This window comes from Triticum aestivum, chromosome 4B (assembly GCF_018294505.1).
Source record: "Triticum aestivum cultivar Chinese Spring chromosome 4B, IWGSC CS RefSeq v2.1, whole genome shotgun sequence".
Classification (NCBI taxonomy): domain Eukaryota; kingdom Viridiplantae; phylum Streptophyta; class Magnoliopsida; order Poales; family Poaceae; genus Triticum; species Triticum aestivum.
The window spans coordinates 581952653-581967754 of NC_057804.1; the positions used below are offsets into that span (position 1 = coordinate 581952653).

The following is a 15102-nucleotide window of genomic DNA, read 5'->3' on the forward strand; positions in this document are numbered from 1 at the left end:
AACACGCTTAACGAGATCTTGGTATTTGATCTGAGTCTGGCCACTGGCCTATACGCACTAACCAACTACGTGGGAAAGATATGGGCACTCGACGTCGTGGTATCAGCTGAAGCCTTCTTGACGTCAGCGACGGAGCGGCGCGTGCCGGATTGGACCGCGTAACGTGACTTCCTTTGTAATGGAGGTTGCTAGGTCTGCTTCCGGCCGCCCTCGCAACATGCAGGTGTGCAATGGGCGATGGGCCTAGACCCCTGCGCGCATAGGATTTAGACCGGCGTGTTGACCTCTCTGTTGTGCCTAGGTGGGGCTGCGACGTGTTGATCTTCCGAGGCCGGGCATGACCCAGGAAAGTGTGTCCAGCCAAATGGGATCGAGCGTGTTGGGTTATGTGGTGCACCCCTGCAGGGAAGTTTATCTATTCGAATAGCCGTGTCCCTCGGTAAAAGGACAACCCGGAGTTGTACCTTGACCTTATGACAACTAGAACCGGATACTTAATAAAACACACCCAGACAAGTTCCACAGACAACCCGGTGATCGCTTTTCCACAGGGCGACGAGGGGAGGATCGTCGGTTAGGATTATGCTATGCGATGCTACTTGGAGGACTTCAATCTACTCTCTTCTACATGCTGCAAGACGGAGGCTGCCAGAAGCGTAGTCTTCGATAGGACTAGCTATCCCCCTCTTATTCTGGCATTCTGCAGTTCAGTCCATCGATATTGCCTCTTTACACATATACCCATGCATATGTAGTGTAGATCCTTGCTTGCGAGTACTTTGTATGAGTACTCACGGTTGCTTTTCTCCCCCTTTTCCCCCCTTTCCTTTCTACCTGGTTGTCGCAACCAGATGCTGGAGCCCAGGAGCCAGACGCCACCGTCGACGACGACTCCTACTGCACTAGAGGTGCCTACTACTACGTGCAGGCCGCTGACGACGATCAGGAGTAGTTTAGGAGGAGCCCAGGCAGGAGGCCTACGCCTCTTTCGATCTGTATCCCAGTTTGTGCTAGCCTTCTTAAGGCAACCTTGTTTAACTTATGTCTGTACTCAGATATTGTTGCTTCCGCTGACTCGTTTATGTATGAGCACTTGTATTCGAGCCCTCGAGGCCCCTTGCTTGTAATATGATGCTTGTATGACTTATTTTACTTTTAGAGTTGTGTTGTGTTATCTTCCCGTGAGTCCCTGATCTCGATCGTACACATTTGCGTGCATGATTAGTGTACGATTGAATCGGGGGCGTCACACCCAAATCTATGATCTGCAAAACCAAAACTGTGAGTATGAATATAGATTCAAAAGGATGAGTTTGGCCGCAGATTTGAGGATTCCGGAGACTCGATCATCCTTCTATCATGGTGAGCCTATGCCATGGAAGGTGGACGACAAGCTCGCATCATCAACAACACCTCCACCGCCAACAACAAAGAAGGAGACATAATCACATGGGTATGGGCACTCCCCTTGGCAACTGCCAAGCTTGGGGGAGGTGCCCTGGTATCGTATCACCATCACAACTCCTATATTTACCATTTTTCTTAGTTTGATCCTTTTAGTAGTATCTTGATTTAGTAGAATAAAGTCATGGCATGATCTAGTTTTGAGTTTTGCTTTATGATCCTTCTTTGTAATCGAGTCCGTGAGCTATATAATAAAGATTAGTGTTGAGTCAAGGGCTTGATTATTTTTCCATGATCTTGGGTGAATAGAAGAAAAGAATAAAAAGAATCAAAGAGTTCATATTGATCTTATTGAAAGTAATGACTTCACATAGAAATAGTATGATGATTAAAGGTTGTTGGGAGTTGGCAAATATAGCTTTGGTCATCGTTGCAATTAATAGGAAGTAATAAGGAAAGAGAGGTTTCACATATAGATATATTATCATTGACATCTTTTATGATTGGGAGCACTAATTAAAATATGACATGCTAAAAGAGTTGATGTTGGACAAGGAAGACAACATAATGAGTTATGTTTTCTTACATCTGAGATAAAGTATGTTGTCATGGATCCTCTAACGTGTTGAGCTTGCCTTTCCCCCTCATGCCAGCCAAATTCTCAGCACCAAGTAGAAATACTACTTGTGCTTCCAAATACCCTTAAAACCAGTTTTGCCATGAGAGTCCACCATATCTACCTATGGATTGAGTAAGATCCTTCAAGTAAGTTGTCATCGGTGCAAGCAATAAAAATTGCTCTCTAAATATGCATGACTTATTAGTGTGGAGAAAATAAACTTTGTACGAACTTGTTGTGGACGCAATAAAAGCGATGGACTGCATAATAAAGGTTCACATACAAGGGGTAATATAAAGTGACATTCTTTTGCATTAAGATTTTGTGCATCAACCCTAAATGCGCATGACAACCTCTGCTTCCCTCTGCGAAGGGCCTATCTTTTATTATTATCCTCTACCTTATGCAAGAGTCATGGTGATCTTCACCTTTCCTTTTTCATTTTATCCTTTGGCAAGCTCAGCATGTTGGAAAGAACATGATATATATATATATATATATAATTGGATGTACGGGTACATGAATTATTATTGTTGACATTACCCTTGAGGTAAAAGGTTGCGGGGCAAAATTATAAGCCCCTATCTTTCTCTGTGTCCGATTAAAACTCCGTAACCACAAGTATTGCCTGAGTGTTAGCAATTATGAAGGACTAAGTGATAGTTGAGTATGTGGACTTGCTTTTAAGCTCTGACATAGACTCTTTCCGATGTTATGATAAGTTGCAATTGCTTCAATGACTCAAGTTATAATATGTTGGCACTCAATAAGGTTTCTGATTCATACTTTGGCTTTGTGAAAAGATCATCACTTGAACATGAGTAATCATATGACAAAATCTATTTATGTTGCTGTTATGGAAATAATCATGATTCCTTCATGTCCGTATTTTATTTTTATTGATGCCTCTACCTCTAAACATGAGGACATATTTATTGTTATCGGCTTTTCGCTTGAGCACAAGCGAGGTCTAAGCTTGGGGGAGTTGATACGTCCATTTTGCATCATGCTTTTATATCGATATTTATCGCATTATGGGCTGTTATTTCACGTTATGTCACAATACTTATGGCTATTCTCTCTTATTTTACAAGGTTTACATGAAGATGGAGAATGCCGGCAGCTGGAATTCTGGGCTGGAAAAGGAGCAAATATTGGAGGCCTATTCTGCGCAACTCCAAAAGTCCTGAAACTCCACGGAATATCTTAAAATAAATAAAGAAAAATTGTCACCAAAGATGAAGGCCAAGGGGCCCACACCTTGCTCACGAGCGTGGGGGGCGCGTCCCCCCTGGGCGTGCCCCCTACCTCGTGGGCCCCCTGGTGGCTCTCCGACGCCCTTCTTCTCCTATATGAAGTCTTTCGATGAGAAAAAAAAATAGAAGGCAACCTTTCGGGACGAGACTGCGCCGCCACGAGGCGGAACCTTGGCGGAACCAATCTAGGGCTCCGGCAGAGCTGTTCTGCCGGGGACACTTCCCTCCGGGAGGGGGAAATCATCACCATCTTCAGCACCAACGCTCCTCTCATCGGGAGAGGGCAATCTCCGTCAACATCTTCACCAGCACCATCTCATCTCCAAACCCTAGTTCATCTCTTGTATCCAATTCTTGTCTCCAAGTCCGGGATTGGTACTAGTAGGTTGCTAGTAGTGTTGATTACTCCTTGTAGTTGATGCTAGTTGGTTTATTTGGTGGAAGATCATATGTTCAGATCCTTTATGCACATTATTACCCCTCTGATTATGAACATGAATATGCTCTGTGAGTAGTTACGTTTGTTCCTGAGGACAAGGGAGGAGTCTTGCTATTAGTAGTCATGTGAATTTGGTATTCGTTCGATATTTTGATAAGATGTATGTTGTCTAACCTCTAGTGGTGTTATGTGAATGTCGACTACATAACACTTCACCATTATTTGGGCCTAGAGGAAGGCATTGGGAAGTAATAAGTAGATGATGGGTTACTAGAGTGACAGAAGCTTAAACCCTAGTTTATGCGTTGCTTCGCAAGGGGCTGATTTGGATCCATATGTTTCATGCTATGGTTAGGTTTACCTTAATACTTTTATTGTAGGTGTGGATGCTTGCAATAGAGGTTAATCATAAGTGGGAGGCTTGTACAAGTAAGAACAGCACCCAAGCACCGGTCCACCCACATATCAAATTATCAAAGTACCGAACGCGAATCATATGAGCATGATGAAAACTAGCTTGAGGATATTCCCATGTGTCCTTGGGAGCGCTTTTCCTATTATAAGAGTTTGTCCAGGCTTGTCCTTTGCTACAAAAAGGATTGGGCCACCTTGCTGCACTTTATTTACTTTTGTTACTTGTTGCTCGTTACAATTTATCTTAGGGACAATTGCATTTTTACCCCTAGTTGGTTCCTACCCACGGGTTTTGCCCTTACTTTTCGAGCTTGCTCAGTTTTGCCCTTACTTTTTCTGTCGAGGTCCCTCGAATGCCCTTTGACCGTTTGACCAAAACTTTGAAAATTCATAACTAATTCATATGAACTCAGAAAAATGCAAATAAGATATTAAAATGTTCAGATAAACATTACATTTATGGGCATATCATTTGCATTCAGGACAAAAGCATCGTTTAAACTACCCGAGGTAATTAATGTTATTAACATTATTAAAAATAAATAGGTAAAAACAATATTTTTTCGTGAATAAAAATTATATACAAATGTAGGTGATGTTTTCTGAACATCCTGATACCTTATTTGCATTTTCCTGAGTTCGTATCAACTTATTATGAAGTTTCCAAATAATGGTCAAAGTCGTTAGAACATTCATAACAAGTTGATACAAACTCTGAAAAATGCAAATAAGTTATCAGGATGTTCAGAAAACATCACCTACATTTGCATGTAATTTTTATTCATGAAAAGAAATATTGTTTATACCTATTTATTTTTAATAATGTTAATAACACTAATTACCTCGGGTAGTTTAAATGATGCTTTTGTCTTGAATGCAAATGATATGTCCATAAAGGTAATGTTTATCTGAACATTTTGATATCTTATTTGCATTTTTCTGAGTTCATATGAATTAGTTATGAATTTTCAAAGTTTTTGTCAAACAGTCAAAGGGCATTTGAGGGATCTCGACAGAAAAAGTAAGGGCAAAACTGAGCAAGCTCGAAAAGTAAGGGCAAAACCCGTGGGTAGGAACCAACTAGGGGTAAAAATGTAATTGTCCCTTTATCTTATCACAAAACTATCTGTTACCACTTATTTCAGTACTTGCAGAGAATACCTTGCTGAAAACCGCTTATCATTTCCTTCTGCTCCTCGTTGGGTTCGATACTCTTACTTATCGAAAGGACTACGATAGATCCCCTATACTTGTGGGTCATCACCGTGCTCTAAAAGATCTAAGTGAAGTACTAGAGCAAAAATTATCACGCTGAAAAGATATAAGTGAAGCACTAGAGCAAAACTATCAAGCTCAAAAGATATAAGTGAAGAACATAGAGTATTCTAGCAAATTCCAATTCATGTATGGCTCTCTCAAAAGGTGTGTACAGCAAGGATGATTGTGGTAAACTAACAAGCAAATACACAAATGATACAAGACGCTCCAAGCAAAACACATAACATGTGGTGAATAAAAATATAGCTCCAAGTAAATTACCGATGGAAGTAGAAGAAAGAGGGGATGCCTTCCGGGGCATCCCCAAGCTTTGACTTTTTGGTGTCCTTGGATTATCTTGGGGGTGCCATGGGCATCCTAAAGCTTAGGCTCTTGCCACTCCTTGTTCCATAATCCATCAAAAGAATCCACCCAAAACTTGAAAACTTCACAACACAAAACTCAATAGAAATCTCGTGAGCTCTATTAGTGAAAGAAAACAAAAGACTACTTCAAGGTACTGTAATGAACTCATTCTTTATTTATATTGGTGTTAAACCTACTGTATTACAACTTCTCTATGGATTATAAACTATTTTACTAGCCATAGATTCATCAAAATAAGCAAACAACACATGCAAAATAGAATCTGTCAAAAACAGAACAGTCTGTAGCAATCTGTAACTAACGCAAACTTCTGGAACTCTTAAAATTCTACCAAACTAGGAAGTCCTGTAAAATTTGTCTATTGAACAGCATCAAAAATAATCAACACAAAATCACGTTCCTGTGATTTAAAAAAATTATATTCATGCGCGCAAAGTTTCTGTTTTTCAGCAGAATCAAATCAACTATCATCGTAGGTTATCCTATAGGTTCTACTTGGCACAAACACTAATTGAAACATAAAACCACATCCAAACATAGGCTAGATGGATTATTTATTCCTAAACATAAACAAAAAACAAAAAACAAAAATAAAATTGGGTTGCCTCCCAACAAGCGCTATCGTTTAACGCCCCTAGCTAGGCATAAAAGCAAGGATAGATCTAGGTTTTGCCATCTTTGATTTTTAGTTTCTTAGCGGAGTCATGATCGAATCCGGGGGGTTCTTCCCGCTTCCTTCATACTCGGAAATTTTTAGATCTAAAGAATCCAACCGCTTATTACAAAGAGTAATCAACATATTCATACGGTGAAGATTTCCGCTAACACCTTTAAGAGGCTCAAGAGATTTTTGTAAATTTTTTGTTACTTCGCAAATCTTCTCAAACACTTGGGTTTCTTCCTGGGTAGGATGAGATCCTCCTTTTTTGGATAGTGTTCCCACTATTCCCTCTATAATTTCATGCGCAATACTGGGTTTCCCTCGGCCATGCAATCCAAGAGTTGTCTATGCGTCATATTTAACCCAACATAAAAATTATGAAGAAGAATTCTATAGTTCACCTCTAGGGTGCACTTACGATAAGATTCCATCATCCTATACCAAGCATCTTTTAAATTTTCTCCTTGCCTTTGCTTGAAGTGAAGAACTTTAAACTCGGTAGATATAGGAGTGGATAAGGGATTAGACATAACGACAAGCAAGCAAACTAACACACGAGCAAACAAAAAGGCAAAGGAAAAAGGCAAATGGGAAAGAGAGGAGGAGATTGGGAAAGAGAGGGCGAATAAAACAGCAAGGGTGAAGTGGGGGAGAGGAAAATGAGAGGTAAATAATGTAATGCGAGAGATAGGGATTGTGATGGGTACTTGGTATGGTTGACTTGCTTGCGTGAGCCTCCCCGGCAACGGCGCCAGAAATTCTTCTTGCTACCTCTTGAGCACTGCGTTGGTTTTCCCCGAAGAGGAGAGGATGATGCAGTAAAGTAGCGTTAGTATTTCCCTCAGTTTTTGAGAACCAAGGTATCAATCCAGTAGGAGACCACACACAAGTCCCTCGTACCTAAACAAAACGATAGCTACTCGCAACCAACGTGATTAGGGGTTGTCAATCCCTTCACGGTCACTTACGAGGGTGAGATCTGATAGAGATGACAAATAATATTTTTGGTATTTTTGATATAGAGATGCAAAGTGAAAAGTAAAAGGCAAAGTAAAAGCAAAGCAAATAATAAAGTGATAGAGATTGATATGATGAGAATAGACCCAGGGACCATAGGTTTCACTAGTGGCTTCTCTCAAGAGCATAAGTATTCTATAGTGGGTGAACAAATTACTGTTGAGCAATTGACAAAATTGAGCATAATTATGAGTATATCTAGGTATGATCATGTATATAGGCATCATGTCCGAGACAAGTAGATCGAAACGATTCTGCATCTACTACTATTACTCCACTCACCGACCGCTATCCAGCATGCATCTAGAGTATTAAGTTAAAAACAGAGTAACGCCTTAAGCAAGATGGCATGATGTAGAGGGATAAATTCATGCAATATGATAAAAACCCCATCTTGTTATCCTCGATGGCAACAATACAATACGTGCCTTGCTGCCCCTGCTGTCACTGGGAAAGGACACCGCAAGATTGAACCCAAAGCTAAACACTTCTCCCATTGCAAGAACTACCAATCTAGTTGGCCAAACCAAATGGATAATTCGAAGAGACTTGCAAAGGTAACTCAATCATACATAAAAGAATTCAGAGAAGATTCAAATATTATTCATAGATATTCTGGATCACAAACCCATAATTCATCGGTCTCAACAAAACACACCACAAAAAGAAGATTACATCAAATATATCTGCACAAGAGAGGGGGAGAACATTGTATTCAGATCCAAAAAGAGAGAAGAAGCCATCTAGCTACTAGCTATGGACCCGAAGGTCTGAAGTAAACTACTCACACTTCATCGGAGAGGCTATGGTGTTGATGTAGAAGCCCACCGTGGTAGATTCCCCCTCCAGCGGAGCTCCGGAACAGGCCGCAAGATGGGATCTCGTGGATACAGAAAGTTGCGGCGGTGGAATTTGGTTTTTGGCTCCGTATCTGATCTGTCGGGGGTACGTAGGTATATATAGGAGGAAGGAGTACGTCGGTGGAGCAACATGGGGCCCATGAGGTAGGGGGCGCGCCCTAGGGGGGGGGCGCCCCCCACCCTCGTGACCTCCGGTTACTTCTTGGAGTAGGGTCCAAGTCTCCTGGATCACGTTCGGCGAGAAAATCACGTTCCCGAAGGTTTCATTCCGTTGAGACTCCATTTGATATTCCGTTTGTTCGAAACACTGAAATAGGTAAAAAACAGCAATTTTGGGCTGGGCCTCCAGTTAATAGGTTAGTCCCAAAAGTAATATAAAAGTGGAAAATAAAGCCCAATATAATCCAAAACAGTAGATAAAGTAGCATGGATCAATCAAAAATTATAGATACGTTGGAGACGTATCACTGATATTTTGAACTTACTCTTTATTTTCTAATTTGAAATTGGACGGAATTGACAACACAGTTATCATCTTTGTTTATACACGTGCAAAACCTATCATCTCTCTGCTTGTTTCAGGGTGATATGCCTGATGGCGTGCATAAGTCCGCTGAAGGATGTGAGACAAACCAACATATATTGCAGCAAAGAAGGCAAAACATCTTGAAGATAGCGAGACAACCCCAAAGTCTTGTCTTGATGCAGTGTTCAAGTTACTTGAGACTAGCAGTCAGACAAGCTCACATAATTCGTTGTCTAAATCAGTTCGACTTCTTCAGTCCCAAGTTCTAGCAGAAAGGCATTCTGCAACTCAACTTCGACTTGAAGTCCTATCTCTAAGAAAGATTGCGGAGAACACCAATGAGAACCTCATTGCTAAATAGCTACACCTGGAAGCTATGACCGAATGCTAGGCTGGTGTCACAGCCTTGCTCAGCAGCTTGCGCAGCAGTTCCCGCGCAAGGCTAACCTTTCTTGAACTGTCTTGGAAGTGGCCGGTCTCGGTTCAGTATTATTTTGTTACGCTGCAATGGTGCCCAGTTTTTGTAATCTGCTTATTCGTTGCGCTTTATGATCACTGTTGGCGAACTCGATGCCCAGTGGATGTAATACACCATAAATCCTTTATTGTATAGTGTAGGTTTATTCTTAGTTACTATGCCGTAATTTCTTTATTGTATAGAGTAGGTTTGTTCTTAATTCCAACTAGTTGCTGCCATCATTTGCTATTTGAAAAAAAAAATCTGATGTAGTCGACCGGGCCGAAACATTCGGCTCTAACGGGCCTGGTTTTTAGCGGGCCACAATTGGACCGGCCCGCATCTTTCTTGGGACCGAATGATTGGGGCCTTCACACTTTGCGCTAGGCCCGCAACTTACTCCGTCCTATATTTTAGTTGGGCCTTTTATGGACCCAACGCTTAGTTTAGCACAGGTAGCGCCGAGGCCATTAACAGGCTGAATATTCTACTGGCCTGTTATGGCCCAGATGAAACCATGGGCCTTTAGCAGGCCGAAATGCACGTTGGGACTCAATTTTCACTAGTCGTCGACAGGCCTTCAGTAGGCTGAAATGTAGACTGGGCCTTTTTGGGCCCAGTTATATGATGGGCCGTTACGAGGCCGAAACATATCTCGGGCCTTAGTTGACCCACTGATATCATGGGCCTTTAAGAGGCCGAAAGCTTAGTACAGACATCAACGAGCCGAATTATCCGACATGCCTTTAACAGGCCCAAAGTCACATTGGGCTGAACTGTTGCCACCTTTATCACGGGCCGTTAGTGGACCCGATGTCCCGTCAGACCATATATGGCCCATGGGCAGCATGGGCCATTCCTAGGCCGAAAGTCACACCGGGCTGAAATGGGCCCATCTCTACTGGGCTGTAATTGGGCCCAAATATTCAGCGAACAATTAACGGGCCAGATCTGGCTTTGGGCCGTAAATGGGCCTTTATTAAACAGGCCGTTATTGGGCTGGCCCACTAGTACGTGAGTAAGTACTATGAGCCTTTGACTGGGCCGACCTTTTTAACCTATATGGGCCTTTGTTGGGCCTCACCACGTGTCGACGTATCATAGGCATGACTCCTCCAATGGATGGGCAGCATCTAGCCCACTAACGAGTTGACACGTGTTTCCTCCGGCCAATCAGAATTTTATACATGGAAATTTCCCATTGGTCCGGCTGTTAACGGGTTATCGGATCCAAAACCAGACCCGATAGCTTAACGGCGTTCCGTTATGGTGGATTCCACGTGTCGGTCACCCTTGACGAAAGCAGTTCTGTGATGCGCGATTTATCATCCATGGAAGTGGATACTTCCGTGATGATAATTTTGGTAATGTCATGGAACACTTCTACGACATCACAGGTATGACTATCTTGATTCTGTCGTAAAATCGTCATGGATATACATGCATGACAGAAAACGTGACCTACTGTGACAAACACGTATCATCACGGAAGTGTATTTTTTTTGTAGTGAGTGTGGACTCATGCACCCTTCATACACTCTACCAAACACACAAAAGTGGGTCAAGAAGGGAACTTTTACTCTCATGCACCCTTCATGCACCCTACCAAACACACCCTAAGCTGATGGCAAATACCTTCTTTGCCATCAGCTAGCAGACGGCAAAGAGGCGGCTGACGGCAAAGATCCTGATTCCAGTAGTGTTTATTCTTCTTCCGCTCGGCGACACGACCCACGATATGCCCAAGCCACCAACCATTGTAACTCACCTCTATTTCTTCTCTGACGAACAGACCCCTCCCCCTCCCACCTTGGGACACTGTAGCTCATAGCGTAGTCCTCGTCTCCAGCAAGGTCTTGGCTCGGCCTCGGCAAAGGTCAGCGCTCCTCACTGCCGCTCATTATGCAGCCCCATCTTCGACTTCAACATAATGCACTAAAATTCAAGATACACGATAAATAGCAAAGTCGGATCTATTTTCGGTCTCAAGAACTAGGTGCGTACCACCATGGGAGCCTTTCATGTTGACTGTTAGGTATTAGGGAGGAGATAGGGAGGGGGTGTATGGGGTTTTGGATCCCATGCCTAGGTTGGATTTTTGGTGTTGGGAATTTACACCAAGACTCTGCTGGTGCCTGGTGCCTATGCTTCGCGCCAAAAACTAAGAAGGGAAAGGGGGCCAACGAGGAGGGGACCAACACCCTTTCAATTTAGGTAAAGGAGGGTTGTCGGGAAGGGGGGCGCCCTGTAGTTCTAGCCAGAGTGTGTGCACCACCTAGACATGTTCAATTTCCCCCCTACATGTACAATACAGTCAGGGAATAAATGATCCTTTGTGCGGTAGACTAATATGATCTCACACAATATAGTATATACTTTTGATCATACAAGTCAAGCAATAAACTTAGATAGTACAATTTAGATAGTACACTTAGATGATGGAAGGCAGAAAACCCCACATGTTTGTATGCATTATAAACTTTTGATCAGACTTATCATTGATGTTTCTTAGGACTTGTCTCCATGGCTATTCATCGGTCTGAAAAGGCTCCTAAAGTTCCAACCCCCTTATTACGTGGCGTGAGCTTAGCACGCAGTGGCCGTTTCATGAAGTTCAAGAACTCGACATGTGGCTCGAGGTCGACAGCCATGTCGCCTTCCACCTCCGTCCACTCAAACTCCCTCACGAGGTTTGCAACGAAGTACCCCAGGTGAAGCATCGCGACACCCATGCCAGGGCACATCCTCCTGCCCGCACCAAACGGCATCATCCTAATTTCTCCGGCGCTTCCTGCAGCCGCCACAAGGCTCACGCCGTTGCCCCCGCCGCTAGCCAGGAACCGCTCCGGCTGAAACTCATCTGGGTCAGCCCACGACGTCTTGTCCCGCCCCAGACCCTCCAACTGGAACTGCACGATCGTCCCCGCCGTGACGCGCTGGCCATCCAAAACGACGTGGTCCTCAGGCATCACCTTGCAAGCAAGAAAATATTAAGTATGTGTGACCTTGACTGACTAACTTTAATAATTAACCTATTGCCAAACTTAAAATATGAGGATTCCATTTATGAAAATGATGAAAAGTGGAGTATGCTTGCAACAGGAGTATGTTATGCAAAATCATAAGGTTAGTAAATCATACTATTATAAGAGCATAAAGACTTCATTCTAGAAATTTTTCAAAAATCCAAGCATTTTATGTATCCGTTTTAATTTCATCATTATACAGAAACTATTTTTGATTTACTTTTTTCATTGTATTGAAGGAATGTTCCATATCTAAACGAGAAATTAATAAGAGAAAAGGTTTTTTAGAACTGGAAAGTAGTTACTTGCTCACCTGCCTAACCACAGTGGGCACGCTGGGGTGCAGACGGAGCGCCTCCATGAGGACAGCATTGAGGTACTCCAGCCTACCAAGGTCTTCCTCGCCGACCTCCTTCGCGTCCACCCCAACGACAGCCTCGATCTCTCTCCGGACGTTCTCCTGGACGTTTAGATGCTTCACCAAGTTCGCCATGATCCACTGCAGCTCCGCGGTCGGGGGCTCCGTGCCGGCGCCAAGAAACTCGGAGCAGAGCCCCACGAGCTCACCGTCCGTTAGCGTTTGCTTGCGACTGGGAGCATTCCTACCGTAGGCGGAGTAGCTTTCGTCTGCGACCAGGAGGTCGATGAGTGTGTCCACATATGCTGGGGCTTCGCCGGACGGTCGACGCCGCCGGCCGCGTCGCGCATTGATGAGCGGGAGGTACAGCTCCTCCTGCTGCCGCCTGAGCGCGAGCAGCTTGTTCCACCGTTCGCGGTAGATTAAGCTGGTCAACGCCGGGAGTGCTGCGAAGACACGCACCCCAACGAGGGACCAGATGAGCTCCTCCATGTTGTCGGCCATGGCGCAGACTAGGCCTGCGTCCACGGCATCGCCGAAGCACATGGTGGCGTTCAGGCCGAACATAGCAGCGTGCATGCTCTCGGCCGCGTGGGCCACGCCGTCGTTAGACGTGCACTGTGCGCGGAGGTCCGCGACGAGACCGCGGAGCGCGCGGCTGCGGGCGGGGGCGTAGAGGCGAAGGCGCGACGGGTGGAAGACCTCGGAGACGAGGTTGCGGCGGGTGGCCCGCCAGAGCGAGCCGTAGGGCGCAGAGCTTATGTTGTGGTGGCGCTGGCGGGAGAGGACGGAGCTGGCCGCGCTCGTCGGGGGACGGTTGCAGAACGCGCCCCCGGTAGCGCCGCGGACGAGGAGGTGGTGCGCGGTGACACGGTCTGTGACGACGACCTCCTGCCGCAAGGCAGCGGAGAAGTCACGTACGAGACCCCACTTGACGGAATGACGGCGGCAAGGCGGGTTCGCATTTCCTTGATCGGCGGTGCACGCCGGAGCAGGCTGCCGATGACGACGACGAGGAGCGTCATGGGGAGCAGGAGGAGGATCAACTCTTGCATGGCGTGACCGGAGTTGCTACTTGCTGCTGCTACTTCCCCTTCATGCCGCGTACTAGTGTTTATATAGACCGTGTGAAGGAGTTATCCATCGATCGCTTTACCCAGATGCGAACAGAAATTTTAATTGTGAACGTTTTCTGGCTGGCCAGCATTTTGAGGTCGGGGTTATCCCAGTTCAAATTCATAAATGAATAAAAGTTGTTCAAGTTCCCATGAATTAAGGATCACATGAGTGTATCAGATTTGTCAATGACGATCGAGTTGACAAGTCGAAAGCAAGCCATCGTCTTTGCTATTCTTTTGCGAGGATATGCCACACTTCGCGGGAAGAAGAAGAATGCCACCTCGACTTGCTTCACATGTTGGCATCTTACGGATGAGCATGCTATGGTAACGTTAGAATGAAGAGCAAGCTATGATTTAGTGTTGTTTTTTATTGAGAAAAGGCTATGCAGCAAATGTCGTGTTCGAAAATTATGTCACACGTTTGCTTAAAATCGGTTAAAAACAAGAAAAAACTACTATATTAAGTAATTGATGTCACAAACGTGAAACGATTAACATCGAGAAGTGATCACAATAACCATCAATGCAGCAAAAAATTACCCAAATGCAATTATATCAATTTCAGAAATTTCGTGACTCACAGTGAACGCCCTCTGCAGCATTGGATCCCCTGCAGGAATTCCAATGTGTTCGCTCCCGCACCCTACTCCAAGCTGGCCATATTACACTCAGAATGTCCGAAGGAGGCCGGCCGCGACAATTACATCTATCAAGTCGGTAAGTTTATTGAATAATCTCTATCATCAAGGAGAGTTGGTTAGGCCATGTACAATGCAGGTGCCTCCACAGGTGCTTCAGGGGAAAAAAACCTGGTTTTTTTTCTCAGAGAGGCAACGGAAGCCCAAGTTTGCTTCTGCTTGGCACCGATGCTGCAGTCTTTGGGTGGTAAAAAACATATTCCCTCTCCTTAATCACATGTACTAATCCAGCCTAAGCACAAGTAGTATGAGGCACTGCCCATTGTAGGTATCATTATTTTTCTAGGAAGCAAGCAAACTCTCTCTCCTTAAACACCTGTACATAAGCAGTCCCATTGTACAAGGCCTTATCCCGCCTCCCCTCCTTTCCAGTTTTTTCTCCCAACGTTATAACGAATCAACCATGTCCTACATTAAACCAAACTTCCTTTGCCTTTACCTGCTCATACTCCAATCAAATTAATTAAATGTCACCAAAATCTTAGAATATGGAGGATGTAGGATTTCACAAGGATCCAGATCTTATAAAAAAGGACGCCGATATCTACCGACCGTTCGGTCTGGAGACCTCCCGGACCGAACCAAAGGTTCGGTATGAGGCT

The 15102-nt window shown here is 44.3% G+C and overlaps 1 pseudogene; it reads right to left on the reverse strand.

The window, feature by feature from the left end:
• Positions 1–11828: 11828 nt before the first annotated feature.
• LOC123090241 (cytochrome P450 89A2-like) lies at positions 11829–13736 on the reverse strand (annotated as a pseudogene).
• Between the last annotated feature and the right edge of the window lie 1366 nt (positions 13737–15102).